Source organism: Somniosus microcephalus, chromosome 20, assembly GCF_052327205.1.
Source record: "Somniosus microcephalus isolate GS21.2 chromosome 20, FLI_Smic_1.0, whole genome shotgun sequence".
In the NCBI taxonomy this organism is placed as follows: Eukaryota; Metazoa; Chordata; class Chondrichthyes; order Squaliformes; family Somniosidae; genus Somniosus; species Somniosus microcephalus.
Window position 1 is genome coordinate 46,432,927 of NC_141006.1, and position 27,861 is coordinate 46,460,787.

At 44.6% G+C, this 27,861-nt stretch overlaps 1 long non-coding RNA gene across 1 annotated transcript in view; it reads right to left on the reverse strand.

The window, feature by feature from the left end:
- The window catches only part of LOC147103195 (uncharacterized), a 35,740-nt gene extending 18,702 nt beyond the window's left edge, over positions 1-17,038 (reverse strand). The window contains exon 1 of the long non-coding RNA XR_015072912.1: positions 16,766-17,038. This is a non-coding gene — a long non-coding RNA (uncharacterized LOC147103195). The remainder of the gene's footprint in view (positions 1-16,765) is intronic.
- Between the last annotated feature and the right edge of the window lie 10,823 nt (positions 17,039-27,861).

Consider the following 27,861-nt stretch of genomic DNA (forward strand, 5'->3'; position numbering starts at 1 on the left):
TCCAGCAGGGTAAGGGAAACTACCACCTCTGACCTACATGTGACTCCAGTCCCACAGCATGTAGTTGACTGTTAGTGCTCTCTCAAGTGGCCTGAGGAGCCATTCAATCGGTTGGGAAATAAATGTGCATTGCCCACATCCTGGGAAAACATTTTTTGTTTGCTATGTCAATGATTACAATGTAGGCGCAATCTCTGCAAAGTGAGTTTCTGCAGTTTCTCCCAAATGTCACCATCTTGTATATAAAAAAAACCTTATATTCATCAACTGACCACAGGGAATTTACAAGTATGCTGTGGTATATTGCAAGATGCGATGATAATAGATGTTTTATGTAATGTAATAGAACATGGTTTCTGTTAGGTCCGTGTATCTTAATGTTGTGTCCTGCAATAATCAGACAACAGACTGCAGGGAACGATTCAACAGGTGTTTACTCAACGTGGTTCAAACTGCAACTGAAACAACAGATTACTACTCAGCGTTATATACAGGTGTGGTCACTGTCGGTACTACAGTATACATGAGCTGTAGAAAGTAGTTCCCCCCCTTAAAGGTACATACATTACAATTCCTCCCCTTTTAGATTAACAGTATCATAACACTCATTTAACAAGTAAATATCAAACTAATTACAATTAACACTTTTAACATGCAACATTAGCTGAAAATAGTCTATTTATAAATTCAGTCTTTGGAGAGGCTTCCTGATCCTTTCTGGATAGTGCCTTTCCCGAGTGTCTTGCTCTTGGTGCGGAGGCGATTCTGGCCCCCTGTCGTCGGTTGGTTCATCAGCTTCCGATGCTACTGTTTCTGGGGTAGATGCTACCTGTACATCGGGTTCATCACCAGGTACGTATGGGCGAGGCATGGGGTTGACTTGTTCCTGTGACTCTAGGATCTGGTCAGCATGGCGTCTCACGATGCTCTCCCCAACGTCCACTGTGTACATTAGTGGGCTCTGCCATGTGCATATCGTTCCTGGCTGCCATTTTTCTGTTCGGTAGTCGCGGGCCAAGACTGGTTGCCCTACATTGAAGCTCCTTGTTGGCTTCTCATGGATGTGCTGGAATTGCTTACTCTCAACATCTCTTCGTACGTTTGGTCTGAGCAAATCCAGGCGAGATCTTAACCTTCGGTTAAAGAACATCATGGCTGGGGCCTGGTTGGTGACTGCATGTGTCGCATTCCGGTAGGCGAACAGGAAATTGTCCACCTTGTGCTGCAGCGGAATGTTGTCATTGTACATAGCCTTTATTGCCTTCTTAAAGGTTTGTACGAACCTCTCAGCCAATCCATTTGTGGCTGGATGATACGGGGCGGATGTGTAATGCCTTACCCCATTCTTTTTCAAGAACCTCCGGAACTCTTCGGACACAAACTGTGGTCCGTTGTCGGAGCAAATCTGTTCTGGCAAGCCATTCCTGGCAAAAATGGTCCGTAGGACTGCAATAGTTTTCTCCGTGGTGGTGGAGGACATTTTGATGACCTCAGGCCATTTCGAGTGCGCATCCACGGCTATTAAAAACATTGAGTCCATGAATGGACCAGCAAAATCAATATGCACCCGTTGCCATGGAGATGAGGGCCACTCCCATGGGTGTAGAGGGGCCTGTGGTGGTGCATTTTGGACTTTCTGGCATCCTGAGCAGCTCTTGGTCAGGTCCTCAATTTGTTTATCGATTCCCGGCCACCACACATAAGTCCTGGCAAGGATTTTCATTTTTACCCCTCCCAGATGACCCTCATGAAGCTCATTGAGCACTCTATCCATTAACTTGGGTGGAATTACCACTCGGGATCCACACATCAAGATCCCCAGGCACACTGACAGCTGTTCTCTCCTTGTCGAGAATGCTGGCAACAGTGAGTCGCCATGTGCTGGCCATCCCTTCACCGTCAAATCATATACCCGAGACAGTGTCGGGTCACTTCGGGTTTCCTTTTCGATACAAGCGTTAGTTACCGGTAGGTATTCAACTATAGTCGAATGGAATATTTCGACAGGATCCACTGCTGGTGCTTCCTCCGCAGTAGGCAGTGGCAGGCGTGATAGCCCATCAGCATTTCCATGCTGTTTCGTGCCCTTATATTCAATCTCATAGTGGTGTGCCCCTAGAAAAAGTGACCATCTTTGTAGTCGTTGCGCAGTCATCACCGGAACGCCCTTCTTTGGATTAAAAATGGAGACAAGAGGCTGGTGATCAGTCAGCAAGGTGAATTTCTGCCCGTGCAGATAGTGATTGAACTTTTTCACTCCCCACACTAGGCTGAGGGCCTCCCTGTCAATCTGGGCGTAGTTACGCTCAGCTGAGGTTAGTGATCGTGACGCAAAGGCTATTGGCCTCTCTGAGCCGTCCGAGAATTTGTGCGACAGCACCGCTCCAATGCCGTAAGGCGACGCATCACATGCCAACCGAATTGGTAATGCTGGGTTGTAATGGGCCAATACCTCTTTCGATGTGATTAGTGTTTTGCTCTTCTGGAAAGCTCGTCTACATTCGTCACTCCACTTCCATGGCACCCCAGTTTGCAGTAGGGTGTTCAGTGGGTGTAGTATTGTAGACAAATTTGGCAAGAACTTATGGTAGTAGTTTACCAGCCCGAGGAACGACCTCAGTTGTGACACATTTTCCGGTGCTGGAGCCTTGACTACTGCCTCAATCTTCTCTGGGGACTTTTGTAACCCCTCTTTATCGATAACGTGGCCACAATACGAGATCTGTTTTCTAAAAAACTCGCATTTGGGGCGGTTAGCTCGGAGCCCATATTCCTGCAATCTAGTGAGCACCTGCTCCAGGTTGGCAAGGTGATCACTGCCATTTTCGCCCGTGACCAGGATATTGTCCAAATAACACTGGGTCCCTGGGATCCCTTGCAGGACTTGTTCCATTGCCCTCTGCCAAATAGCCGGAGCTGATGCTACCCCGAATACCAGCCGGTTGTATTGGTAGAGGCCTTTATGGGTGTTGATTGTGAGGTATTTTTTTGATGCTTCTTCTACCTCCATTTGCAGATACGCCTGGGCCAGATCAATCTTAGTGAAGCGTTTCCCTCCAGATAGCGAGGCGAAAATATCTTCAATCCGCGGAAGTGGATATTATACGGTGTGAAGGACCGGGTTCACTGTTACCTTAAAGTCCCCACAGATGCGAACCTTCCTTGGTTCCCCAGGCATGCTGCTCAATGACTTTTTCATCACAGGGACGATGGGTGTAGCCCACTTGCTCCAGTCTACCTTGGACAGTACACCTGAACATTCCAGACTCTCCAGCTCTGCTTCGACGGCTGGGCAGATCGCATAAGGTACCGGTCTGGCCTTAAAAAATTTTGGGCTTGCGTTTTCTTCCATTTTAATCATCGCTGTCATGCCTTTTAGTGTTCTGAGTCCTTGCTGGAACACTTCTTTCGCGTCAGTTAGGATCTTTGACAGTCGCCCAGGTGTGACGTCGTCATCCTTTTTGTCAGCCACAGTCAGTGCCTGTATGGAATGCCAATCCAGTTGTATTTTCCGGATCCATTCACATCCCAGTAATGGTGGTCCTCCATCTTGCAATACATACAGGTCTAGTTTTGGTGTTTATTTACCGTTATATATAACGGTCACCCTTATTTTTCCTTTGGGGTAGACTTTTTGCCCCGTGTACGTCTTCAAAATAATTTTTGTGTCTCTCAAGGGCATGTGTGAGAATAGCCGCTCATAGTCCCGTCGGTTTATGACTGTTAGAGCTGATCCTGTGTCTAATTCCATCTTTACCTGGACTCCTGCTATCTTGAGAGTGACCCAAATGGTTCGGTGATCCTCCGTTGTGATCACATTATGTAGTTTCAGACAACTCAGTTCCCTGCTTTCGGAGTCGTTATCACTCTTTTGTTCGTCTGAACTATTCTCCATTATCTTATGTACCTTCTTGTACTTCCCTTTGGTCGGTTTCTTATTGCTGGTTTTCTTTCCCGACCTGCAGACTCGTGCTATGTGTCCAACTTTTCCACACTGTCTGCACACTTTGTCTTTGAACCAGCAATCATTCTGGTCATGTGTTGTTCTGCCGCAGCGATAGCACTTCTCTGTTCCATATGACATTTCGTTTGTGCCATATTCTTGTGGTCTCTGTTGTATCTCTGCAGCGCCCCGTGCTGCTGCTTCATATGATACCGCAATGCTGAAAGCCTTTTCCAGCGTAAGGTCCTTTTCAGATAAAAGCCGTTTCTGGGTTCCTTCACTTTGAAGCCCACACACAAACTTGTCCCTTAAGGTATCTGCTAGTCCCGTTCCAAACTGGCAGTGTTTCGATAGCTTGCGCAGTTCCGTTAAATACTCAGCATTACTTTCATCTTTATGCTGGTTCCTTTTGTGAAACTTAAATCTTTCTGCTATCAGCAGCGGTGTGGGGTTTAAGTGGTCCTGTAGGATTGACACTATGTTTTCAAAATCCTTTTCTACTGGCTTCTCTGGGGTTACTAGGTTTTGTAGTAAGCCATACGTTTTTGCACCCATTGAATTCAACAATACCAGCGCTTTCTTGTCATCTGGCACTTCATTCGCCTTGCAGTATACTTCTATGCGTTCGACATATGTCGTCCAATCTTCGACTTCATTGTCGAACGCTGTGATACTGCCACTCTTCAGCATTTTTGGGTGTGGTTAGACTGGCTTAAAATGGCGTCTCCTGCTCTTTCCTTTCTTCCCCGCTGCAGCTTAAAATGGCGTCTCCCGCGCTGCTGCCAACGCCGCTCTCGGCGGTCCTCGTGGCAAATGGCGATGCCCTGTGGGTTTCGTGCGCTGCTCCTGCGCTGCTGCCAACGCCGCTCTCTGCGGTCCTCGTGGCAATGGCAGCGCCTCGCATTTTCCTGCGCGCCTCTCCCCCCCGTTGACGCTGCTCGGCCCTTGAACACCGGCTGCGCTCTGCTCTCTCTCGTCTCTCTCCCCCGTTGACACCGCTCGGTCCTGAACACCGGCTGTGCCCTGTGCGCTCTGCCCTCTCTCTCTCCCCCGTCGACGCTGCTCGGCCTTTTTCTGTGCCGCCCGGTCGGGCTCTAGCCCACCGCTGTCCGGGAAGGGTCTGCGCAGTACCTGTTGCCAGCCCGTTTTGCTGGACCACCGTGACTGGAAAGCCAAGCCTGGCTCTCGACAGCCTCCCCTGTGATGATCAAATCTCCGCTGGATGACTGGGTGGTTGCCCGTGGTCGACGCCCGTGCTTCTGGACTCGACCTTCTTCCACTGTTCTCCAGGAGCGAATCCCTGGGAGGTGATGCAGAGTTGCAGGTAGGTTCGAATCTGCCTCGTCGCCAATGTTAGGTCCGTGTATCTTAATGTTGTGTCCTGCAATAATTAGACAACAGACAACGATTCAACAGGTGTTTACTCAACGTGGTTTAAACTGCAACTGAAACAACAGATTACTACTCAGCGTTATATACAGGTGTGGTCACTGCCGGTACTACAGTGTACATGAGCTGTAGAAAGTAGTTCCCCCCCTTAAAGGTACATACATTACAGTTTCATAAAATGATAGGAAATGTAATAACAGTATCATTGGAATCAGAGCTTCCTGTTACAAAAGTAGCATGTAATAGCCACCCTTTTTATCAGCCCACATTAAGGTCTTTCAATTGGATGAACCACTGGTGTCTGACATTGTGGATGTTTGTATTTCTAGTGAATTTTTTTCTCCTTGCAACACACCAACGATCAGTCCCTAGATACCTCACCCAATTGGCCTTTCTTCAGTGTACATTGGCAGGTTATTCGGCCAAGTGAGCCGAACTCTGTCCTTATCTGATGCCTGCAAGTGCACTTCCCAGCAGGGGTCATTGGAGAGTGACCAGGCGTGGAAACCCCAGTGGATTGCTCCGTCCCCTAGCTCAGACTCCAATTGTAACACACTCTTGCCACCGCTTTACCGGAGATCAGCAAACACCAGATCGAGTCTGAGGCTTTCCTGCTCGGTACGGCCACAATGTCACACCAATCAGCGCACTAACTAGGCCATCAGGGGAGCTTTCAGTGTGTTTCATTTTTCAGAAAATTAGGTAGAAAATCCTGAGCGGATTGAGTGGATTTGGAGGGAAAACAAAGTGCTTTTCTGTCAAACACTTAACCTTTGTAATTTGCACTGTCTGATTTAGTTTATCAACACACTGTTAGCTGCTTTTGCTGGGAGTCTGTTTCACATACCCAGTACTCTAGGGGAAAAATTCTAATCTCCAGTCTTGCTTGAGACTTGTTAATTCTGTACCCCTAATAAATTATATATTAGTTTGCACGCAGATTAAATAGGATCAATGGTGTTTTTACTTCTAACTTAACTCTCTTGAATCTACTACGTGTCTGAATTTGGTGATTTTACCAAATTGGTGAGTATTGGTATTTAAAATATGGGGAGTATTGGTGATTGAAATATATGCTCACAAATGACAGAGCTGCTAAAGTAAAAAGAACTTATAAAAGGGATGTGAGTGGTGAGATGACAACATCAGGTAATTCCCTTCCCAGACCATTCCAATCCAGTTGCTTCTCATTCTCGAGATTTTCTTTCTACAGATTTGCTAGGATAAAAAAAAACACCCTTGTGTTTCAAATTATTAACTCACTGCTAAAAATGGTGGCTTCCTCAGCAGTTTCCAAGGAGAGACGAGGGTATCGATCAGCACAAGCAGCAGCATAGAAGCAGGGAAAATGCAATTGACAAACGATTACTCACCAGATTTGTCAAACAAACCTCCAGCTGAAATGCGGATTAAACTCTATTGGTGCTTTTTTAAAGGGGAAGTCTGTCTGTCAGTGCTCCTTTTTAAAATATCAAATGGTTAGAATTATGAGTGCTTCTAATATCCTTGTGTTTTACTGTTCTGTCTATTCTATTGATTTATGAATATTTTTGTTTAAACACTGAGAGCTGATGACATCATTGGAGAACTGGCTTGCAGAGGTTACCGAGACTGACAGTGCGGGGAGGAGGAGGGGCAGCGGAATTAACACGCACGGTTGAAATGACAGGATTGCTGAAGCACTTCTGGGTTAATGAATGTACCTCTACAGATGTTAATTCATCATCACGCTGTTGGGCTCAGTAGTCAGTTGATAAATAACTCACCAATTCAAAGATAATATTAAAAAAAAATCAGAAAACAAAAATGTCAAATGTTAAAGTTAATGATAATCCTTTGTAACTGTTTAATTTTTGAAAGGGATCTGAATGGATAGGTTTCCCTCTTTAAATACAGCTCCAGTCTGATATGATCACAGTGGGTTCTATCCGAATGGGTTTATAATATGAGTCTAAGAACTCCTGCATTATTGATTAATTTGGTTCAATGGTAGACGGAGATAGCTGCTAAGGTCACATCTTGCTTTGGATCAAATGTTTCCCATTCACTATGAAAAGACACTTCTCTGGGAGCGCCCCTTCCTGTTTTGTTGAGTTTTTAACACATTAAAGATTGACCTGGGAATGACTTATAACGTGACCATACCAGTCTTTACATCCTCCCCATTTGATTGTTGGTTTTTAGCGATTTTTTTTCTGTTGAAGTTTTCCAACCTTCATAATGATGGTAGAGCTATTCCTATTAGCTGCACTCTATGGCTTATAGCCACAGATAGGACAAACATGGGATTGCGTCCCTATTCTCAGATTGGCCAGAGCCCATTGAGTCCAGGACTCAGAAGCAGTGAGTGACAGGACTGAGTACACTGGATGAATTGAAATGCAAACCTAGGAATTCCTTTCTGATTATTTTCAAGGACTACAAAGTCACAGCAAAAACACTTCCAAATTTAGAAAGAAATTCCCAAAGCGCCATCAGGGCCCGACTGCAATTTTAACCTCAGGCCTGTGCAGTGAAGCCATAGTGGCCAACCTAGCGGGAAGAGAAGCCAGGGTCAGAAGAGCCCCCAAAAAAGTAACTGGCTTTCCTTTTCTTTTACTCCTCTGGGCCCACAAGGAAAGATTAGGCCTCCCCTGCCCCAGCATTACCCCTCCTCCAACCGTGAGGCCTTCCCAAACCCCCTCCGAACCACTTAACTGAGTGCGGGGAACCGGCCTCCTGCTGCCCGACATTCTGATCTCGCCTGCCAGCAGCCCCCTCCTTGCGGTTTTGGGGTGGGGGGGAGACTGACTGGACCTATACAGATGGGGCAGGGAGTTAAAGTCTCACAGGCCTCGCACTGCAGAGATCTGAACGGTTTGCCGTCCACCTCGACCCCTGCCCACACAATTCCCGCCCTGAGTTAAAAATCGGAGCACTGTTCAAAGAAGAGCGAGGGAGTTCTCCAAGTGCCCCTGTCAATGTTTATCACTTAAAACAATACCACCAAAACAGATGAACTAGTTGTTTCTCTCATTGCTGTTTGTGGGGCTTTGCTGTACGCAAAATGGCTGCTGCATTAGTCTGCATGTCAAAATAATCCATTGCCTGTGAAGCACATTAGAATATTAAGACATGAAAGACGCTACAGTATATAGATGTAAGTTCTTCTTTCTTTACTACAATTATATCAAAGGTTATTTAGGACACTAAACATAACTACAGGAAAAAGAAAATCTGTCCAATTGGGGACAAAAAATTATGAATAAGTACAATAAAAAAAGGGCACCGGTTGGAGTTATGAATTATCGTCTGAATTTTTTTTAAAGTGCAAATTTTCAGTCTCTGCAAAACCTCCTGACGTGGCTTTGCAATCTCTACACTGCCGATTCTATATTATTCTTTATCTCATTTGGTAAGTAGGCACTTGAGAATGATATCTCTGATTCTGGTTCTTGTCACCTTTGACTCTGTGCTTGCATTGTTTAGCAGTCACTTTGCCCAGTGTTTCGGGAACAAGTTTCATTCCTGAATTGATGGGTATATTTAGCTGTGAATAGCATCTTCATTACCTTATATAGCAGGGTCCAATTGAATTTCACACTCTCATTATTAATAGCCTGGGAGGACTTCATTCAACGCTGCCAAAAATAGCAGGCAAATACTGAACCAGAGAGAGTGAGTTTAACCCACTCACAGACCCAAGCCAATCTTTGCTTTGAGCAATCTCCTCCTGCATGAAAATACCTCTGTTGCTTCTTTGTCGAATAAATGACATTTCCTTTCTGAAGCTGACATTTCATTGTGTAAACTACATTTGAAACTGCAGTGATTTGTCATGATTTTAGCAAAATTATAGGGAATATGAGCACAAACCTGGAACTGAAATTGGACTCTGTCCGAAATTGATCAGCTCAACCAGGGTGTATCAAAATCCGGTTTGAGGACCCAAGAGAAAACCATTGTTCAGTGTTTTGTGAGGAAACAGTCTCGGGGTCAGCGCGCCTCAAACCAATATGAGACTGATTCGCGAAATTACAAAGATCTGATGTGAAAGTCCAATGCCAGTTCCCCCAACATCTTGGACACAGTACTATAAAGAAGCTGTTCTGTCTTGTGTTGGGTCCTTTTTGGCAATTTAAAAATATAGAGGAAGAGCACAGAAGCCACAAAACACATCCGTGACTCAGGTCCTAGATGCTGTAAAGGTGGCAGCAGCCAATTCGTGTCTGCATTATTCTATAAGAGACAGAAAGTAAACCCCGACCAATTTCGGGGTGCAATATCCCACGCTCGTTCTGCGCCTGCATTAGGGGCGTCGCCATTTTGGTAAGAGCGGCTTTGGAGGCGTTCCTGGCAGCCACCTAAAGCAGCCATTAGGCCCCATACTTATGTAAATGAGGGGCTTAATGCCTGCTTTAGGTCCCCTCGCAGAGATTGGTTGGTGATACACGAGGCAGGTGGCGGAGCTGCTCTGCTTCCCATTCTTCAGCAACCCCTGCAGCTGCCAACAAAACCAAAGTCATTTTTCAGAAAAAAAATCTATCAGTCATCATTGATGCGGAGCCAGGAGGAGCAGGAGTGCTCCACCGACTTCACGACACTCACGATCGGACCCCACCCATTGCCGCCTCAGAATACCTACCAGCCGCTGCCGGCGAGGCAAGTGGTTCGATATTCATGTCGTCACAAGAGTGAGCTGCCTGTTGAGGCACGACAAGCATCAGCAGCTCACCTAAGTTATTGAAATGAAGCCTGAGGCCCAATCTCTGGCCAGTCTTGGGCCTTCTGGTAGGGGTGAGCACCAATTCTGGGTCCACAGATGGGCCCAGACCAATTTCTACCTTATAATCTCTTTTGTCCCATTCCATTTAAAAATCAATCTTATTATTTCCCACACTCATTCCCTGTCCATGTTGGCACAAGGCAACCTACTCTGTCACTGCTCTTCCTGAACCCGCTGCCTGGAGGGTGATCTGGGGTGAATTTTTCTTTGATATTTCTCTTTTTCCTCAGGGACACACTTGTCCTTTATGACTCACTGTGATAGCATGGTGGAAAACTGACAACTGTCCAAGTGGGACTTTTCACCACATCCCAGCGTTCAGTGCCACCGCATATTTAAAAAGTGTCTGTGTACCAGGATCTTTGTCGGAAGTAAAATTATTTAAATTATAAAATCACTGCTCTCATTTCTGTAACAACATGCATTGCTGTGTCATCAGAAGGGACCTAACACATGACTGCGTGTATGTGCAAAAAGAAAGACTTACATTTATACAGCACCTTTCATGACCTCGGGACCTCCTAAAGTGGTTTACAGCCATTGAAGTACTTTAGAAGTGGAGTCACTGTTGTAATGTAGGAAACGTGGCAGCTAATTTGCGCACAGCAAGCTCCCACAAACAGCAGTGTGATAATGACCAAATAATTTGCTTTAGTGATGTTGGTTGAGGGATAAATATTGGCCTGCTCTTCTTCAAAAATAGCGCCGTGGGATCTTTTACGTCCGCCTGAGACAGCAGACGGGGCCTCGGTTTAATGTCTCATCTGAAAGACGGCACCTCCGACAGTGCAGCACTCCCTCAGTACTGCACTGGAGTGTCAGCCTAGATTTTGTGCTCAAGTCTCTGGAGTCAGACTTTAACCCACAACCTTCTGATTTAGAGGCAAGAATTCTAAAACGGAGCCACGGCTGACTATAATGCAGGCACGTGTCTATAAGTGTGTGTTTATATGTGTATACGTGCGTGTGTGTATACGCGGACATGTACACGCATGTGTGCTGGTTCTCATAAGAACACACACTAATGCTTTAATAAACTGATTTCAACATTCTACTATTGAATTCATTCCATTAAATCCCCAAATTACCAATTTATTTGCGTCATACTACAAGTACACTGTGGACCCAGCTTATCAGTGCAGTACACAAATTACAGTATTACACAAATAAAATGGAGCTTATTCCCCCCCCCCCTATAATAATCAGTCATAGCAATGAGTAGAAGTTTAGCTCAGAGGAATTTGTAATGCAGTTCACGTCAACAAAGTTTGCGAAATGTAGAGAATTCAGCAGTGCCGGAGTTAATGGAACGATGGCCTGGAGATGAAAATAAACAGGTTGACGCTGGCAGCTGGAGGAGATGCTCGTGCCCTTACTGGTGCATTGAGTCGGAGTTAGTCAAATTGCTTTTTGTCATTGGTTAAAAGTGAATGAAGATCTGTTGTTTTTTTTCTCTCCCAATTATGCAACAGCCCCAGAAACATTCTCCGGACAAAACTGAATAAGGTAATATCAGCTTCGCGGAGGAGTTGCAACTTTCCTTCTCCCTTTCTGTGTTTAACACTGTGACTGTGCACTGCACAGTTTAGTCTGGTGCGGTTAAAGTTGCGTGTATACATTCTGCCACTTGCGTTCAGACGGTAGCAGTGCAGATGAGTGTTTAACTTGGGATTGCTTTAAAAAAAAATGATTGTGTCGTTGAACTGTGCAGTTGCAGGTTGCAGTTCTCTGGCATCGCTGCTGTATCTGTTGCCACCGGCCACACGACAACCAAAGTAAGTTCAAAATGAGTTGAATGTCTTCATAAATGATTTGACATATATTGAAAAGAGAGCGCAGTTGAATTGGAATTTGCTGCGGGCAGAAAGCCAATGAAGGGCTTAGATGTTCTAAAATGGCAGTGAGTGGGTTACGAGCGTTGATTGAACTCCAAGATTGTGGTCCAGCCTGTAACTCCCAGTAAAACCACTGCTACCCCTCCGTAGAGTACAAAGGTAAGGCTTTGACACTAATCGCGGATAGTGAACGCGTTGTAACAGTCACTTCAGCTGTGTTGTCTGCCACCATCTTACACGAGAACGTTTTGGAGATGGTGGTGGTTGTGTCACATGACAAGATGAAGGGAGTAAAACTGTAGTTAAGTTGAAGATTGTAATGGTATGTTAGAGCACATGGCAGCAAGGGCCAGCAGTAATGGGATATTTACTGCTGTTGAGATACTGGGGAATTCTACAGTCACTATCCATTATATAAATGAACCCCTCCATATATAGACTAACTGACCATTCATCTCATTGCTCTTTGTGTGATCATGCTGTGCACAAACAGCTGCTGTATTTGCCCCAGACATTGCACTTCAAAATAATTAGTATGTGAAGTGCTTTGAGGTCTTTCTGAGAGAAGTGATCAGGTGCTATTGAAGTGCAAGTCACTTTTAATATAGAATTTCCACAGTCACTATCCATTACATAGAAACTTCAGACACTATCCATTATTCGGAAATGTCTTCGGAGTTTTTGGAAGTCAAGGAGCTGAACCAAGTAAATTAACTTGATTACAGAGAATCATTTAGCTTCTGGTGAGCAAGTAATTGTGAAATTTGGCCTCCAAGTTCTTTCAAGTGAGAGCTACTGCGCAGGTATGATTGGGAAGACTCATTACTGGGGAGGAATAACAATTACACAATTTGCCAAAAGTTTAATCCAGGTAAAAAGAACAGTATCAACAGCCTGGCACACTGTTCCTGTTTAGTGCCCATTTAAGCACCAGGTTGACGTTACTATAAAAACCTGCATAACTTGGGAAAAGGATCTGGGCATAACCCCAAAATGGAAAAAGTTGGAGACATACCTGGAAAGTTAGCACACGGCGTGACTTCAATGCCAGACTAACTCTGATATCATGAAAGAAACTTTCATTGCCTCAAATGCGCTTGCAATGCATGGGACACCCAGAATGGAGGTTCACTGCATTAAAATAGTGCACAAAGAGATTTAGCATGGCCTGAAATGATAGGGATTCCCCATATTCCACCAGAGTTCATCAGTGGAAAACTCACAGCAAGACACAAGCTAGGCTCGAAAGCCCTGAATACGGATATCAAGGAAGAATAGATGAGAGGAGTGTAAGTAAATCTACCAAGAGAGGCAATGGAAAATTGCTAATAAGAAGTGTGATTTCATTTTAGTTATTAGAAGATAGACATGGCTCTGCAGCTTTTGGGGCTATTTAGTTTAAGGGCTGTAACATGGGAAAGGAATGCATGTCCACTTTTTCATTGGGGTGTATTTTCTTCTGTTCGATTCAGATACTTGTTCCAGGAGAGGAGGGAAGGAAGTTGTTGAGTTTAACAAAGCTTTATATTAGTATTGTGTTGCAATCATATTTACCTTTATGTGTATTGCAAACTGTTTATTTTCTCTGGAAACCAATAAAAAATCAAATAGTGAGTTCAGTGAAGTTACATAACAATAAAATATAGAGAAATGTATTTCCTCTATATATGTTACAGAAATCACATAGAGACTATATATCGTGTATATTACGGACATTGTTTCGACGCTATAGGACAGATTTTCTTGGGTCCCCTATGCCCAGCTGCTAAACAGGAAGAGTGCACTGAAGTGGGCTGCACCTGTTGAGCTCTGGGATCACCATTATTTATGGTCCCAGGCCACAAAATGGCCCTGGAGCAGCCCCATTGCATGCCTGTCTCCTTGGAAGTGCCCAGTGCCAGCAGCAGGGCCTGGAAATTCAGAGGCAGCTCTAGGCCTCTCAGGACTATGCGACTGAAACCTTCTGGTCCAGACTGAAATGCAAACTTCTGAAGGGGGGCAAATCTGAAATAAGTCCAACCGTGATCTCTTCAGCCTGCCCCTGAGGACCCTCTAGTAATCAGGTGATTGAAGACAGGCCCAGCGCCAATTTTTTCTGGGTTCCCTGTACATTGCAAATGGAAACAGAAGCAGGAGGCAGGGAATGCAGCCTCCTGTCTCATTTACATCGCTCTGTCTGGCTTGTGGCTTCTGCAGGCACAGGCCAGGCTCTGTTCCTACAAGAAAGCTCTGGGAATCCCAGGACAGTATTAAAGGGGCAGAGACCCAATGACCTGGTTTTCTGGCCATTATATATCTACACATATATATTTAGTGTTTCTGAGAGAAGTGATAAGGTACTACTCAGGGAAGCATTGAGGAGTCAAACAGAACCTGAGTGCATAACTGATCACTAATGTAGATTTGCAGGTTTTTATCATTAATACAGTCTCATTCTGCAGCTTCTCTTGAGATTCAGAACCAGGCTACTGCCAATTACACAACAGAAACGTGTTCAGGGAAAAGCTCCACATCGCAGTAGAGCTGGAAAATATTTCAAGCAATCTTTATTTGCTTCCCCAATTGGTAAATTCACTGCCCAGTGCGATGGTGAGCCATGCGGACCAGGCAGATCTCGGGTTCAGTCCCTGGGCTGTACTGAGTTAGCTGTTGTGAGCCAGGCTATTCTTACAGTTGCTACATTTTGGCCATCAGAACAAAACAAGCCAACCAACTTCTAACTGTGATGCAGTGATTTCTGCTGCAGAGTGTGCATATTGGATGAAGACTTCCCCCAAACGCGCGTTGGTTAAAGCACCTCCCGAACCCGCGACCTCTACCACCTAGAAGGACAAGGGTAGCAAACGCATGGGAACGCCACCTCCTGCAAGTTCCCCTCCAAGTCACACACCATCCTGACTTGGAAATATATCGCCGTTCCTTCATCGTTGCTGGGTCAAAATCCTGGAACTCCCTCCCTAACAGCACTGTGGGAGTACCTTCACCACACGGACTGCAGCGGTTCAAGAAGGCGGCTCACCACCACCTTCTTGAGGGCAATTAGGGATGGGCAATAAAAGCTGGCCTTGCCAGCGATGCCCACATCCCATGAATGAATTAATTTAAAAACAACATCATTGAGCATGAGATGTCCCCCATGTTGAATACCCTGCTGTAACTCATTGACTATGCTCACAGATGAAAAATGGCTCCTCAGATGAGATACCAGCGCAGCTGGAAGCAGTGGAGCTGTACTCCAGTGTTAGTCAGTGCCTTCAAGAGAGGACAGGCGACAATTGGAGAGACATAAAAATCTCTAACTAGTAGAAAACTGAAGTCGGACGGAATTGGTCTCTTTTTGTAAACAATTGGTCTCTTGTTGCTAGGTTAGTGACAGATATCCAGGAAATATATACAAGATCTTGTTGTACAATAAACATACGCTCCCAGTTGGTCATGAATGACAGAATTATTTACTAAACCATACATTAGATCATAGAAATTAGATCAGGTGGGGCCCACCAGGAGCCAAACTGCTAATTAGCTCAGGATTAAACACTTGCAGTGTAAAGCACTGAATGTGCTTAGCCAGTTTGATAAATCCTCTACTTGATTTATAGAAAGAAGATAAAAAAAGGTGTAAATACCACATCCTGCCAAGTGTTACCTCTTTAAAACTGCAGTGTGTTGTATTACATCATCAAGACAATGTTCCAGTCCTAATTAGGAAATTGCTTTAAATCATCAACAACTGAAAAAGATATTTATTAAGAAGGAAAAAGAAGAATCAAGACACATGGCCTTGACAAGGTTGTCCTTTGCATAGTGAAAAAATCACAAAATATGAATGTTTTGTGGAATGCTTTCTTTTTTCTCCACATAACCAGCTGTGCAGTGCCCCTGATTCTCACAAACAGTGCAGCGGAGGCTCTGAAGGATTTTTTACTTCCGGCCGACAGACAGCAGCATCAAAGGTCTCCCATTTCTCCAGGTAAAGGATACTGTGGATGGCCAGTTTAAGGTTATGCATTATTTCAGATCTTTATCTTTCTGCTTGTCGCAGCCATTCCAAACACCGTTAACCCTGTCAGTATTCCAACGATCTTTGCAGTATCTGAGAGAATTGGGCTTCTTGCATTGCGCCGCCCCCCCCCCACCCCAACCCCCCACCCGGTGCGAGATAATACATTCAGATGAAAGATTTCATCAACTTATAGAACAACAGAACCTTTCTTAATCCAAATCAACTTGATAAATGTAAATACATTGTTTCTAATTGTTTTGCAGTGGGTAGGCCCCTGCTTCAACAAAGAGTTAATTTGTGAAGCGCTCCAAAAATAGTTTTGCACCACAGCAGGAAAAAAAGGCATGAAAACAGTTTTCATCAGTCAGAGATGAGACTCTCTACCTCTGCGTGGTATAATAAGTCCTATAGAATCTCATTGGACTCTTTAAGATAGAAGCAAAAATCCTGCAGCCTTCATCATTTGCCCTGGAGGGTTCAACGGAACGACATTGTGCACAACTTGCACTTCACTTGCTGTCAATCCATAAAGGTTTATATGATTTCTGAATAGAATATCCTATAAATGCCTTCAACCATCACAAAACTCTGCACAAAATGTATTCACTGTGGAATATAGGATGGCTGCGGGTGTGATGTGCTGTTGCTACAACAAATGCAACCAACTGTCTGTCATACGACTGACAAACCCATATTATGTCGGGTTCACACTCTACATAAAATATTGTATCACGTTGTTTACAGAACAAAAGCTGAGCAATATAAGCACTTGCATTGTCTAAAAGCAGCTTTTTGTAACTTCTAAAGTAAATTGTAGCGTGGATACTCACTGCTGAGGACACCATGCAGTGCCCGAGGCAGTGATGTGGTCAGGGTCGTGCTGTTGTTAACATTCTTTTGAGGTTTCTTAACATCTGGTATCGTGTCTGTCACAGTATAAACCTGAATGTGAATCTGCTCTGCCGTCTTCATCGTGTACTCATCGACCCATCATTTACGCAAGGTGTTCTTTAACTATTGGACACAAAGAACAGATACAATTCAATAGGTACATCGCGTCTCTCATGATATCACAGTTCCAAATGAGACCTGCAGCTATTGTCACATTGCCATTCATTTCAATAAGGGAAGTATGGGGTCAGATTTCTTTAGTGGAAATCTATATGTATTACACTGATTGGAGGAAGGTGAATAATGTATTACACCAATCAGTTCTTCCCCTATTTCACTGGTGAATGAGTCATGGTACATATTAGGAGTGGTTTGGCACTGTTGTGTGAAGCTAAAGGACATCACGTAGTAAAAGTATCCATCTATATAACAAGTGGAAGGACATGGTCGTGGAGGTTGTTGAATAGGGTGAATGTAACATTTGCCTGATCTCCAGCGCTTTACTTCAAGGTATGTCTTAGTGCTTCCTTGTACCTTGTTGCTATGTTTGTGTTTGATTCCTGTGTTCGCATTCCCTGGTGTCTTAGTGCTGTGCTTGCATCTGATCCCCAACAATCGAGCACAGGACATGCCTGAGTGCTGTCTGATGTCTTAATGCTGTGTTTACTTCTGATTGCTGAGTGCTTCATTGTTCATTTATGCAAGCTCTTGTGTGGCTTCAAAGGATAGTTTGCTTCAGTTTCATGAAGCCTGACGCAGCATCGGAGAAGAGAGACAGTTTGAGGAAACACTTTAGATTGGAAGTCTTTCACCAGAGTTAAGTTACTGACGATTTATTTTCTGCTCAAATCATTTTATCTGTGTTGTGGCTGATGTCTCATCCTTTGACTCTTTATCCATCAACTCAGGCATTCTTTCATTTAGTCGTCTTGCAGAGATGTCTCATCTTGCAATGCAATGGCTAAATTACCACCTCTTGATCTCCTTGATGCCCTTTGATGGGCAATAAAGATGTCCACTAGTAATTACCGTTGGGGTTCTTCCAATCTCCTGCTGTAACTTTGGCATAAATGGCCGTTTACACCGTTTCTTCGCAGTTTCCACCGATGTCCCGCGGAAGTTACGGCAGACGATTGGGGAGCCCCGCTGAAATTGTATTCCTTGAAGGACACAGGTAAATTTTCATCTTTAATGCCTTGTGTGCTGGGAGCACAGAATAGGAATTCAGGCCATCGATCTACTAGGACTTGGGGGACCACATAAGGAGCATAACCATAGTTTGGACACCCCCGCACAAACGGATTTGACAGCAAGGTGCCTACCCTACCACCATTTTAGTGCTTCCCTTTATTTTGATCAGTTGAAAATGTGGAAAGAATGGGATTTCACTGAAAATTAATGGTTTCAGAATAAGGGAAGGGAAGGGATGGCAATAAATAAAAATTGTTATCCATTAACCTAGTAGTTTTAGAAACAGAGGATATTATGAGGTGCATTATGGGAGTTAAGAAGCCAGATATAAAAACTGAATCCACTTATCTTCAAAAGAGCTTAGCACACCCCCCCACAGCTTTGCAACATGTCCTTATCGCTTTAATAAATAACACAATATTTTGGAAAACTTTAATTAACGACATTGTTTCAAAATCAATTTCCTTGTTCTGCAGGGCTCTAATGGACTCTAAAGAGTCACCAAATGACCATGGAATCATCACCGACATATAAAATGGCACATAGTTGTAATAATTGGGAGTTTAAAGATTAATAGAATTTTAAATATTGACACCCTACAACTTCCTCACCAGTTCTGACTCCCATAATGATCATTTTAATGGTGTGAATGAAGCACAATTGCCTCTATTCCATCACCAGCTATTCATTAACATTGAACAGTTCTTTAATAATGAAGAACATTACCATTTTTAAAAAAAGTAACTGGTTCTTACAATGGGTCACCAACTATATTCAGTGAATAGCTCACTGGATGCGGATATGGAAGGTCCCAAGTTCGATCTCCAACCTGTGCTGAATTAAATGATCTCGACTGCTGCAGTCGTAGCAATGCTTCAATTTGCCTCTGCAACTCTGGGTTAGGAGGGGAATATCGGCCAGGACGCCTGGTCCTGACCACTAACCAGCGACTCCTGCTGGATGTACACGTGTGGACTTTAGGCGAAGACTCCGCTGTGCCACTTGCGGCTGAATAGCCTTCCAGCAATCACTGTCAATGCTCACGCATGAGAAATGGCTCTTCGGGTGCAACGCAGCCTTTGGGAAGAGATTGGGAAAATTGGTGAGAAAAAGGGGAGAAATGTAGCTGACGTGAATGTGTGACAGGAGTGCGGCCTGTGCTTGAAAAATTAAGTTTCCGATTTGATAAGATTTTTTTAATAGAGGCAAATTGCAATACTGTATTTGTTGCCTCGCTGTTCAGCAGAACTTGACTGGAAAACTGCTGAAATGTCAGAAACTCCTAGCACTACTGTGCCATTCTGAGAGTATATATAATAGCTCCAAATGTGCATTATACGTATCCCTGCATATAACTCTCCCTGTGACCTCCAGTACGAGTGCTGTTCAGCTGGTCGGAGCTCACCTTGCTTGGGGCTGAAAGGAGCTGAAGAAACTTCCACTGACACCATGGGGTGCATTTTGCCGGCGCTCTGGGGGTGGGTTTGGAGGCGGGACATCTGGCAAAGATTGACAGCGGGTTGGAAACTCACTGTCAACCCGCCTCCAATCAACCTTCCTAGGTGTCGGGTCCCTGATTTGCGCAGGGACCCAACACCGAGCGGCAGGAAGAAGATTATAGGCACTTAACTGCTTGTTAACAGGCAGTTAAGAGGCTTTTTGCAATTTTGACAGGTCTATGGTGGGCTTCCCGACATCCGGACACCACGCTAGGTAAGTGTGGCATGCTGTGGGTCTACTGTAATGTTTGTGTATTGAGGACAGCTGCAGAAGTGGTGTGAAAGATCCAATGATACACTGGTGAGTTTCAGAGGTAAGGAAAATGTTGGGAAAATCATTTTTAATGTATTTAGATTTTTCAGTAGGTGACAAGTTTTGAATTGTGTGTGTAGTCCCACCTCATTGGGAGAACCTCTCTCACCAGTGACAGATCACTTCTGTAACCTCACCTGCAGCTGCCATCTGTTCTAGCTTAATGAGGGAGTCACTGGAGAGCCTAGGTGCAAGGGCTCACCTTTGTACAGTGATTGTCAGTATTTGCAGCACCTCAATGCTGTCAAACACTGAAAAATCAGCTGTCAAAAAAAAATTATGCCTGGCCCCTTTAAGAAAACCGGCAGATGATGCGTCATCAACTGACGTCACCTGACACCGGCTTTCTCTTAATTGGCCGGCAAGCCCGCAGGGCAGGCTTAACAAGGCCAATTGACACAAAATCGCGTCTGTGCATCGGACGTCGTTGGGGGCGGGATTGGAACCCTGAAGGCAGCTGTCCCGCCCCCAAGCTGCATCGAGAGGAAAAATCGCGGCCCATGTTTCCAGATGTTTTATTAGTGAGGCTGTAAATTCAAGGCCTGTAGCCTAAGGCCTGTGTGGAGACTGGCCATCCATTGATGGAACTACTTGGACCATCCCAAATTTCATGTCTTGGTCTAGCCTATGGGCTGGCCTAATATGTTTGTTGCAGGGATTCAGTGGGAGGAAATTTAGACCCCACTCCCACTCCCGCCTAGATTCCGGACACCAAAATAAAAGTAATTCCACCTGCAACCTGTCTGGTTGCTGTATCAATCATCAATGTGGATGAAATGAGAAGAAGTATTTGCTGTATCTCTTTAATTTGTTTCCAAAGCACAGTCGTAATTCTGGCATTGGGTCCGGTAAAATTAAAATGTCACATCTTTTCCCATTGACCCATGTTGGTTTTCAGCCAAATTATGACCTCACTGGCGTCACGTATAAAGAAAGGTGCTTTCTGGCAGCTGGCAATGGGCAGCTCGTCCCAGCAGAAGGCTGGTTGCAGATAGGCAGCTTGTTTTAAGACTGGAAAGTGACAGGCCTGGTCTAAATGGATTGAAGGTGGAACGTGTGTGCAGGAATTTCCTATGCTAAAATGTTGCACTTGAAGTAACCAATCAAAAGACAAAGCCCCACCCCCCCCCCCACCCCACCACAAGCTGCCTGACTGAAACCTTACAAAAGTAACACATGTTGGTTAGAACGTTTAATTATCCAGCTATGCTGACACTCAGCCTATTACCATAGTGCTGTGAAGCACAGACTGTCGAGAGAACTGTGCGGGACTGGGGTAGAAAATTGAAATTTCCCTTCCCAGCACCATTCGACATAAAAATTCTCAGTTTATTATTGGGTTTGTCATCATTCTCTAGCCTAGAGTTTTGTTTTATCCCCCCACCCCCCTCACACATTACCGGGCACTCCTTGCTGCTTGCTGCAGTCTAGGCCTCTGAGCTGACCATTAGCAGTAATTGATACAGTCCTCATAGCTAATACAGTCATCTGTGTCATTGCTGTTTCCTGCTGATCAGCACTTTTCTTCCTAGAGTCCCATTTCTATTCAATAGAGCTCCATTTATTTTCTATCTGATGTTATCCTTTATTGCCTGTTCCTTTACGTTGACTACATTAAAAAAAAATACATAGCTATGTGCATATGCACTTCATTATCATTTTCTCCTTACTCGGATGCAAATGATCAGAGTTCTCCCTGCATGTAAATCTCCGTCAAACTGCAGCAAAGAGTGACTGAGTTGTTTATAGGGAATTTATTGCAAATGGGACAGTCTTGAATGTTTCTCTGAGGAGAACTGCACCAGACTGGGGTAAAACCCTGTCACTGTCACTTTTCTTGAGAGATCGAGAGTGGCAATATCTGGAATCCTTTGCGCACAGTTTACTGAATATCACACTCACACACACAATCAGCAGCAAGGATGAGTTGATAGATTTTGTATATAAATAATGAATTTACAAATGAGTGGGAAGATCATTTGAAAAGGGGGTGCTTTCCCCTAGTTTTCTTTTTATTCAAGTTACCGTTGTTACTGTTGTAAAACTCCAGCTTTTGATTTCTAGTCTATCGCTGAAAATCACGAGATACTAAAGAGTTATTACCTGCAGCACTTTCAGTAATGGCTGAAGCGTAGGCGACGCAGCCTCAGCACGTAATCCATTACTTATTCAGGGTCCTGGGACCATTAACTGTCATCCCAATATAACCAGCCCTTGCTTAAAGATTAAGCAGTTGAGGGGGGTGGGGAGATAAACAGGCTAGGTGCCACATGCAGCAGACCGAACTTGCCTGGACTTTGCAACTGCTTGTGAAGGTTAGATTGTCATAATTTTCACCAATGTGGCAGTATTATTTGCTAATTGAGAGAAGAGAAAATTCATTATCATATAGCTGTTCAGGTCAGGGCTTTTTTCTTGCTGCTCGTGAGTTGGTATTGATCTAGGGAAGGGTGTGGGGGTAGGGAAAGCTGATACAGCTTTTGCATTCTATGAATGAGCAGCAGTAGAATGCAATGATAAGGAAAGGAGAGCTGCCTTGAGTGTATCCTGAGATTCTGCCTCGCACTATCCCGTGTCTCCGTGGCCTATAACATCAGCATATTCATCACTGCTGTCAGTATTAGTGGACTGTTTGCAGCCTTCAGCCTTAATTGGGGGATGCAGCACTTTGCAGGGAGAGAAAAAAAAGGAGGATATTTCCAAGTCAGCGAAAGGATGATGAAGGCATTCCATAAGGACAGTTGGGAAGGGGAGAGGTAACGTTCATGCAAAATATGATTGACACAGTGTCCGAGCAGGCTGTGGTTGGTCCGCTGCCTCCAGCTAATGACAGGTGCTGAATCAGGTTCACTGGGAACATTTCCATGAATGGGAGAGGGGGAGTTGCAGCAAGGCCCCTCCCAAGCCAACAGAATGCAGAAAATCGAAGGAGCGTTCTGCCCCTCTGCCTCTCTTTTCCTCTTTCTCTCTCTCTCTCTCTCGACCCCTGCTCACCGATGACACAGCAGAAATCGACTGGCAGCACACAACAGGACCGGGTGACTTTAAAAATGGCCTCAAGAAGTCACCCTCTGAAACTTCTGCTGCTAGCCTCCCGCTGAGGACGTGGTTGGGCTGTCCTGTTTCTCACGAGCAGGGCAATTAAAGGCTATTGCAATGTTGGAGGTGTATTTAATGAGAGCAGTGAGGAGATGCAAAGGTAACATTTGCCATATTGTAGCGCTGTCTCTTTCAACTTGATCTTATCTGTCATTTGAATTAGTTGTGCCTGTAACATATGTTGGGTGGGGGTGGGGGTGAGGGGGAGCAGTTATTAACTGTTTAAATAATTTTTGCTAAGTGTAGGGAATGCTGTACTGAGATCAGTTGAGAGTCATGTATGCTGACATGCTTCCGAATGAAAGACATTTTTTGATGCCGATTCAAATCTTGCAGGTTTTTTTTTATTCCAAGTCTCAACATTTTGAGGGTGGGGCTGATTCAGGATAAAAAGGGGCCATTTTTTCATTTTGTAAAAATGTGAAATCCCCATAAGCGGTTTGCTTCCTAGCTTCTTGTTTTGTCAAGGAATGTGGTGTGTGCAGTTTTTCACCAAACAGCTGCATTTAGCCGCAGTTTAAGGTCGCTTGGAACTGGGAGTCGGTTTAGTCCCTTTAACAATGTGGCTGCTTCTTTAGGTTTGGTCTACATGTTCAGCTGTTTTGAATTAAAACAGACGGCCTGAACGGTGCAAATTTTCTTCCCTGAAGTAAAAACTTTCACCTCCCAGATGTTAGTTTAAAAGCAGCTTTTGAGTCATGCCACATGTGTTACACAGACGAGAGTCTGGGCTAAATGACTATTACTGTATTAGGAAATGAAAACGGTTCCAACTTGTTATGTCCTTTTTGAGAGGCACTTGCAGTCAGCAGGAGCTTGTAACATATCCTGCCATTTCCATGTACTTTGTCATATGCATGATTTTTCAATTTTTACAAGACTGGGTTACAGACTGAGTTAGCACAATGTTCCTTCTCCTCTGGGACCTGGGTTTGAATCCAGGCCAGACAGAGCAGATGAAGGACTTTTCTCTAACAGAGGAGGGGGGTGAGGGCGAGAGAGCCTGGGTATCACTGTGTGATAAAACTCTGCCCTTTCACCTCTATAATCTACAGATGCAAGCTAGACAAGGAGGCTGGCACCATTGAGTGAATCTTCATTGTCTGATAGCTATTAAGGGTTTTAAGTTACAATTAAAGTTTCGGAGCAGTCTCAGACCGGGTATCAGTGAATTGAGTCATTATAATGACACTTGCAGCAGACTTAATAACTGTCACCATCTTAGAATCTCCAGGCTGGCTCTGTAGAATTTTTATCTTCCGAGGCATTTTTGCATGATGATCTACCTCTTTAAAAGAGACATGCCAATTCCCAGCCTCGTAATCATCCTTAACTGTTATAGCACAATCTTGGTTAGAATCATAGAATGGTTACAGCACAGAAGGAGGCCATTCAGCCCGTTGAGCCCGTGCCGGCTCTCTGCAAGAGCATTTCAGCTAGTCCCACTCCCCCGCCCTTTGCCAGTAGCCCTGCAAGTTTCTTTCCTTCAGGTACTTACCCAATTCCCTTTTGAAAGCTACAATTGAGTCGGCCGCCACCACCCCACCAGGCAGTGCATTCCAGACCCTAACCACTCGCTGAGTAAAAAAGTTTTTCCTCCTGTCGCCTTTGGTTCTTCTGCCAATCACCTTAAATCCGTGTCCTCTGGTTCTCGACCCTTCCGCCAATGGGAACAGTTTCTCTCTAGCTACTCTGTCTAGACCCCTCATGATTTTGAACACCTCTATCAAGTCTCCTCTCAACCTTCTCTGCTCCAAGGAGAACAACCCCAGCTTCTCCAGCCTATCCACATTGTGGTCATTTTATGTAAAAGAATTTAAACATTGTTAGATAGTTATTACATATCTGTTTATCGCATTATGCAATTCTACAGTGCAGATTTTTTCTGTGTTTTCCTCCTCTAAGGTTACTTTCACTTTTGGCACATGTTCGCCCTTCTTCCATTTTGGTTGGTGATTCCTGGCCTCTTCAATGGACACCACTCAAAATGCTCTATGATTGGTCAGTAGGAGGTGCTGTTGTGCAGCGCAGGACTGAGATGGACTATTCGACTGTACCATATGCAGGCCATCTGAGAACTGCCAAAACATGCTGAATCAGGCTATGTGTTTGCATGATTTTTAAGGCTGGGATCCCATCATACGAGTTCTCTACACCTAGAGCTGTCAGGCAGGTACGGTGCAATATCATTATGTAGATGTGCCGAATGTTTATATTTGAAAATTCGCTGTTTGCCGTATCCAGTTGTGCTTGCTCCTTACATGTATCTTCTGAATGTGGATTAGGATGTTCTAACGTTGTGTTTTCTGTGTGTATTTGTAGTGTAAGGTTCTCTGCTGGTTTGTCTGCAGATGCGACATAAGAGATTCAAATTAAAGGGTCAATTTTTTTTAATTGTGCACTGACGCAAAGACACTGCATCTTTCTAACCAGTCACAAGTTGACCATGTGCCAATTTTTCCCTGTAGTTTTATTTACACACAGTTAGTTTGCATCTTTGGAAGGCGTGTGGATAGGACTCTGAGCTTTATTGCCAGCTTCCTGGCTTGCTTACAACTGGTTAAAATGCGGCAAATGACAGAACTGTTTTCAATTGTTCTAAGTGATTTTTTTTTATTGCGCAGCCAACTTTTCTTCCCCTCTCCCCAGGTTGAAACCTCAAAGAATTCCTCCTGATATTGTGATGCTCGCGTAACAGTGTGCAGCACTTAAACTAATTTGAAATTAATTTTTTTGTTGATAGCCCACCTTTCGCCTTTCCACAACGCTTCGCCCTCCTGACGTGGTAGTTAGTGGTAATGCAGGGAATGTTGCCCTTCCAGCAACTTGCCAAAGAAATAATATTCGCCGGCTATATTTTTGTATCATAGCCTTGAGGGTTTCAAAAGTAGCACATCTGCAGCTCATCAGAAATTAGCATTCATTAGAAAAATTACTTCTCCTTGGACATGACTGTTTGACCAGCTTTAAGATGGGTCTTTGAAGTTGGCCAACCTTACCATAGGAATTTCAGAAGGCAACCCAATACAAAATCCACTTTTCTTATAGACCAGCTTTTGGGTATGTGTCTTTGCCAAACTACTGTTCTTTTAAACCCTGTTTCTATGTGTATTTGTTGTCTGTTGACTTGCTGTTCTGTAGCCTTAGTGCTGGGGTTGCCTCCACAGTGCAGAGTCCTTTCCACTAAAAACTAATTGACAGAATTCTTGATACAGTTTCATGTAGTTATGAGATGTTTCCAGGATATCTTATGTCCAAGTCACAAAGCAAGAAACCGCCAGGCCTTGGTGTCTGACTCCGCCCAGAGTTACGTACTTCTTCATATGCCCATATGAAATGCCTGGCTATGGAATGTAAAGAAGTATGTATTTGTGGTGTGGAACATCTTCAACCATAAAGAAACCACGCTCAGTGAAAAGACAGGATCCACGTTTCTCTGATTCCAACAAAAGGCCTAGTTGCTTTCTTGTGAGGTAGTAGTAGGATTTACAATGGCAGCTCAGCATCTTGCAGTTGCAGCTCCCATTAGTTGTGAGGTAGTACACTGCACTTATGAAATCCCAACTGCCCAGCCTTTGGCCCTCCATTCACCATGACATTTCTGCAACTACCAATCTGCTCAACCACACTCTCACCACCACCTGTGATGCCCTAGTCCCTACTAAAACAATTACTCTCTCTCACCCTGGCTGTTTCCCCTGGTACGGCCCTCATCTTCACTCCCTTAAGTCCAAGGGACGCTGATGTGAACGTATATGGCGGACAACTGGTTTAGCCATTCACCGCCAGATCTGGCTGGACCACAAAGCATTATCGGGTCCTGCTCTCGCCTGCCAAAATTGCTCATTACTCCAGAATCATTCTGGAATGCAAAGATAAACCCTGGCTTCGATACTCCACTGCTAACTGTCTTCTTAAACCCCTCTCCCCTGTCTTCTCCACCCTCACCTCCGACAACAAGTGTGAGGAGTTCATGGACTTTTTTGTCTCTAAGTCAGTTGCCTCTGCCACTTCCCTTCCTTTTCCTAGCCCACCAGGCCAAACTTCCACTAAGGTTTCCGCCCTGCCCCAGCCCTGAACTCGCATCTTTCTCCAGTTTCTCACCGACCTCCCCTCATGACCTCTCCATGCTCATCTTGTCCATGAGACCCACTTCCTGCCCCCTCAACCCTTTCCCACCAAACTGCTGACCACCCAACTTCCTTTTCTGGCTCCCATGTTAGCTGACATTGTTAACAGTTCTCTTTCCTCAGGTACTGTCCCCCTCTCCCTCAATTCTGCCGTCATCACCCCGCTCAAAAAACTAACCCTTGACCCCTCCATCCTTGCAAACTATTGCCCCATCATCCAACCTCCCTTTCCTCTCAAGTCCTTGAATGTGTTGTCACCTTCCAAATCCGTGCCCATCTTTCCCGCAACTCCATACAGTATTTGATTTCCTCCAATCAGGTTTCCGCCCCGCCACAGTACTGAAACGGCTCTCGTCAAAGTCACAAATGACATCCTATGTGACTGTGACAAAGGTAAACTATCCCTCCTCATCCTTCTTGACTTGTTTGCATGCTTGACCACTCCATCCTTCTTCAATGCCTCTCCACCGATGTCCAGCTGGGTGAGACTGCACTCGCCTGGTTCCATTCTTATCTAATCGTAGCCAGAGAATCCACCTGCAACGGCTTCTCTTCCCGCTCCTGCATCATTACTTCTGGTGTCCCCAAAGGATCTATCCTTGGCCCCCTCCTATTTCTCATCTACATGCTGCCCATTGGCGACATCATCCGAAAACACAGCATCAGTTTCCACATGTATGCTAACGACACCCAGCTCTACTCACCAGCATTTCTTTTGACCCCTCCATGGTCTCTAAATTGTCAGACTGCTTGTCCGACATCCAGTTCTGGATGAGCAGAAATTTTCTCCAATTAAATATTGG